Source organism: Lonchura striata, chromosome 30 (genome assembly GCF_046129695.1).
Source record: "Lonchura striata isolate bLonStr1 chromosome 30, bLonStr1.mat, whole genome shotgun sequence".
Lineage (NCBI taxonomy): Eukaryota > Metazoa > Chordata > Aves > Passeriformes > Estrildidae > Lonchura > Lonchura striata.
The window spans coordinates 1,854,193-1,859,628 of record NC_134632.1 but is presented as its reverse complement, the minus strand read 5'-3'; positions in this window follow the sequence as shown (position 1 = coordinate 1,859,628).

The following is a 5,436-nucleotide window of genomic DNA, read 5'->3' as shown; positions in this document are numbered from 1 at the left end:
GGCAGGTGCGGGGCCGGGCGGGGCCCGGGCGGATCCGCCGACCTGGGCCCGCCCCGGGGCGGACTTTGTGCCCGGCGCCGTGCCCGGGGCTTCCCGCGGCCGCAGCTGCCCGGGCGGGGAACGGGCGGGGCCGGGCACCCCGGTGGCCCCGTGCGCTCCGTGAAATCCCTCTCGGCGTCCCGTGTGTCTCTGAAACACGCTCAGATCCTGCACATGCTGCCCACCAAATTACAGGCAGGATCAAGAATGTGATGTCGTTAAACTTGTCCTGGTTCATAGCCATAGCTAAGAGCCCCTCAAGTTCATTTTCCAATCATTAATTTGTTCTCTAATTTGACCCAAAATGCTGACTCTGCTGTCAAAATCGTATGGGTTTTTTTCAGCTGCTCCTTCGAGGGTTCCAGTAACTCTGAATCCAAAGTTGCCTGTGGGGCTTTGAGACAAGGGACCACGAGGTAAAGTTGTGTCTCTGGAAAAGAGGGGTTTCTACGTTAAACATTTCCTCTCCTTATTTAACGAATAAAACACTTATTTCCTATTTATTTTACTTTGCGCTCTAGTCACAACTGTAGAGTTATACCTACTCAGATTATTTTCAATTTTTGAATAATTTTTTGAATAATTTTCCCTGAGGTGTGTATGGAAACCATGCAAAAATGTGTGGGAAAAGATGTTAGGTGTTGTTATCTCAAATTACACTCATCTAATGACGCAATAATACCAAAGGATGTTGGAGGTGGTTTCCTTTTTCACTCACTTCATTTTCAGCTGCGTTAAAGCCTGGCCATATTTTGGAAAAATAATCCCAAACCCTTTATTTGAATTGCAATGACAATTTAATTAATAATATTCCATTTGCAATGAATTGCAATGAAATACACTTTATTGGTTTAGTTGCTTGGTTTTTTTTAAAGAAACATTGAATCTACCCTGTAACTCAGAGTAAACCCCCACAATTTCCCTTTTTTGCTTCTGTGATGCTCTGTTAGATAGTGTTGACCTACCAAGTCCAATGTGTTCCTTCTAAAATAACAAAAGCATGAATGCATTTGAATAATCTAAATAACTTCAAGACAACGAAATGCATCAAACAGTAGCAAAAGTCTTCATTATCCTCTGAGACATTTGAAGCAGAGGAAAAACGAGAGAGTGGTTTTGCCTTGGATTGTGATGGCAACAAAAATAAATATTTTTAGAAGCCTTTTATTAGGCTTCTTTACTTCTCTAGTAATTTTCATGCTGATTTTCTCTAAAAGTGTAGGAATTAAGCATTCAGCCACCATAGGTAGTAGGTCTCCTTCCTGCATGATTCTTGCAATGAGTTAATCCCAAGGTGCTGCTTTTCAGCAGGTGATTCTTGGCATCTCTCAGAGGCACTTCAGCCTCCTTGGGCACTGCCCAGGGGTCACACAGGTTTGGGTGCCCGGGGAGGTTCAGGCAGGGCTGGGTGCCCAGGGGCAAAGAATTGGCAAAAAGTCACTCATGGGGCTCTGCTGGGCTTGGTTTTAGGGCCAGTGTCTTCATAAACAACTCGGATCAGGACTCAAAGGGATACTGAGGAATTTTGCTGACAACACAAAACTGGGAAGAGCTGTTGACTCAGAGGCAAAGAGATCTTGATAAATGCGAAGTCTGGGCAATCACCAACCATGTGGAGTTTAACACGGGCAAGTGCTGAATTCTGCACCTGGAGAGTTGCAGGACCTGGTAACCCTGGATGTACGGGCAGACTGGGAGTGAGACTCTGGAAAGCAATGCTGTGGAAAGGCACCTGGGGTCCTGGCATGGCAAGTTGGATCTGAGCCAGTGTGCCCCAGAGCCAGGAGGGACATCCATGGCAAGCTGGATCTGAGTTAGTGTGTCCTGGAGCCAGGAGGGACATCCATGGCAAGTTGGATCTGAGTTAGTGTGCCCCGGAGGCAGGAGGGACATCCATGGCAAGCTGGATCTGAGTTAGTGTGTCCTGGAGCCAGGAGGGACATCCATGGCAAGTTGGATCTGAGTCAGTGTGTCCTGGAGCCAGGAGGGACATCCATGGCAAGTTGGATCTGAGTTAGTGTGCCCCGGAGGCAGGAGGGACATCCATGGCAAGCTGGATCTGAGTCAGTGTGCCCCGGAGGCAGGAGGGACATCCATGGCAAGTTGGATCTGAGTCAGTGTGCCCCGGAGGCAGGAGGGACATCCATGGCAAGTTGGATCTGAGTTAGTGTGCCCCGGAGGCAGGAGGGACATCCCTGTCCTGGGGGCACCAGGCATCACAGGCTGGGTGAGGGAGAGATTGCCTCACTCTGCCCTGGGCTGAGGCAGCCTCGCCTCCAGTGCTGGGGTCAGTTTTGGGTGTCACAAAATGAGGATATAAAGGTATTGGAGCTGTCCAAAGGAAGGACACGAGGGTGGTGAAGGGTCTCGAGGGGTTTCGAGGAGAGGCTGAGGGCACTTGGTTTGTTGAACATGAACGAGCCTGAGGTCAGAGCTCATCGGGGCCCGCAGCTCCTCCCGAGGGGCAGCGGAGGGACAGCTCCGATCTCTGCGAGCAGGGACGGGACTCAGGGAAGGGCTGGAGCTGTGTGAGGGCACGGTCAGGCTGGAGCTCAGGGAAAGGGTGCTGGCACTGCCCAGGCTCCCCAGGGAACGGGCACGGCCCCGAGGCTGCCAGAGCTCCAGGAGAGTTCGGACAACGTTCCCAGGGATGCACAGGGTGAGGTCTGGGGCTGTCTGTGCAGGGCAGGGGGGGATGATCCCTGCGGGGCCCGGACATTGCTCAGCTCCGCGGCGCTGCCGCGGTTCCCGCTCGGGCCCTCACGGCCCGGCCGTGCCGCGGGCGGCAGCGCCCCCTGGCGGCTTGGCCGTGCCCGCGCGTCCCTCACAGCCCGCGGTCAGCGGCTGACGAGAGCAGCGGCTCGGACTGCCGGGATCTGCCCACCGAGGGCTCCCTGAGAGCCGGGCTCTGCCCACCGAGGGTTCCCTGACTGCCAAGGGCTCCCTGAGAGCCGGGCTCTGCCCACCGAGGGTTCCCTGACTGCCAAGGGCTCCCTGAGAGCCGGGCTCTGCCCACCGAGGGTTCCCTGAGAGCCGGGATCTGCCCACGGAGGGTTCCCTGAGAGCCGGGCTCTGCCCACCGAGGGCTCCCTGAGAGCCGGGCTCTGCCCACCGAGGGTTCCCTGACTGCCAAGGGCTCCCTGAGAGCCGGGCTCTGCCCACCGAGGGCTCCCTGAGAGCCGGGCTCTGCCCACCGAGGGTTCCCTGAGAGCCGGGCTCTGCCCACCGAGGGCTCTCTCACTGCCAGGCTCCCAGCCCAGCGAGGGCTCCCGGCTCACCGAGGGTTCCCTGACTGCCAGGCTCGCAGCCTGCCGAGGGCTCTCTGCAGAGAAGCACAAAGGTGGTCAGTGTTCTCATTCCGCAGCCTACTCGGAACAAATCAACATCGTTAAGGGAAGTAGAGATGCACTGAATTTTTTGTCAGTAGGATTATCAGACTGTGAAGGAGGCATTTGCTTGTTAGACAATTCATGGTGTTATTCCATGAGCTGCTGTAGTTAGTCCTATTTGCTGGGAAGAGTGACATTTCCATCTGGAACATGTCTAGCTTCAAAATCCATGGATGGAAATTCATGCGTGGATTTTAATGCTTTTTATATTTAAGACCCTTCTGTTATCAAAGTGTCCTTTCCCCCTGAGGTTCTTAGATGAAACAAGCATGTGGATATTTGTAACAGACTTCAAGTTTGGCAATTTCTTTGCAGTTAGATTTAAATTATGCAGATCCTGGGGCACAGAATATTTGGTTTTGGTTATTTTCTGATTGAAGATCATGCTAGGAAACTTTTCAGCCAAGTGTTATCCAACTGTAGCACTAGGTGTTCAGATACTGCTAAACACATGGAATTACTTGTACTTGTAGTGACAGATGGATAAGAAACTGTCCTTACTAGAGCAAGTGCTGTTTAATTTCAATTACTAAAAGAAAGCCTGAGTTATTATTCTCATAAATATCATCCTGACTTGAGAATTAAAATATTTTAAAATGTATTTGGGTAAAGGGAGGGGGTGAATGTTACCATTTTCCTTCCCGACCTACCCTTCCTCTGTTTTTCAGTCTTCCAAATGGTTATCTGGTAACCTATTAACCTTTCAGATATCAGGAGAGCACAATATTATTTTTCCTTTCCAGTGTTTGACTATTTCCTTTGTGGTTTATAATTCCAGTTTTATGCTTTATGAACAGCATAACTCCTATGAGTGTTTCTTAGCTCTGCAGAGGATTGTTCAGATTTCACAGAATTAAAGAATAAAATTATAGAATGGTTTGGGTTGGAAGGGACCTTAAATCTCATTCAGTCCCACCCCCTGCCAAGGGGCACCTTCACTATTCCAGGTTGCTCCAAGCCCTGTCCAACCTGGCCTTGGACACTTCCAGGGATCCAGGGACAACCACAGCTGCTCTGGGCACCCTGTGCCAGGGCCCCACCACCTTCACAGGGAAGGATTTATTCCCAGTATCCCACCTAAACCTGCCCTCTGGCAGTTTAAAGCCATTCCCCCTTGTCCTATGTGCTTCCTGTTTCTCAGCTGCTTCTGTGCATGATAAGCTCAAATTCCTTGTTCAGGGTCCAAAATAGCCCTTCAGAGTACGAGGAGGAGCTTTCATAATAAAAATAATCTTATTACTCCTTGACTTAAATATTCAATTTACGTGGAACTACAACTGCTTTTCAACTCCCAGCAAACAGCCCCAAACCCATACTGGATCCCATTCTTCCGGGACAATGAAACTTGCATCATACCTTTGGCATCTGTGGGGCTGTTTCCATTTCCACTGAGTAATTACCGGAATTCTGGGCCTGGCAACTCTGTCTCTGAATGCAGCTCAGGAATTGCTCCCTGGAATACAAAGGAGGTCATAAGGCACTGTATTTTTCCAAGTGTCTGGGCAAATTCTCTGCTCCTTTGTTTCCTTCCATGATTTTAATTTTTTTTTTTTATATATTTACTTGCTTTGCATCAGGCACTTGCATGCTGGGTCAGTCTGCAAAGCTCACATGGGGCTGTTGAGAACTACTTAGATGCCCTGGCAAACACACTGGCCTTGTTTTCTATTTTCGGGAGTGTTCAGAATATGCTTCAAATCCTGGCCTGTCTCTGAAAGCTGTGTCTCAGAAAATGCATTGCAAGGGTGTAAAATCCCAGAATCCTGTCATTTCAACAGTAAGCATGATCTGGGTATTATTTCTAGTATCATCCCTTATAGGCCAAGGTGGGAAGGAAGATAGAGGAACACCAAATTTCCTTTTCTGTTGTGTTCCAACAAGTCTTTCCCAGTCCCAGCTTGGCATTTTGAGTCCCCTCCCAGCTCTCCACTAAACAAATGCGAGAGGTTCATCCACTTACCAGTATTATTCTCTCTCTGCAGATTCCTTCTACTCTTGGGCCTGGTTT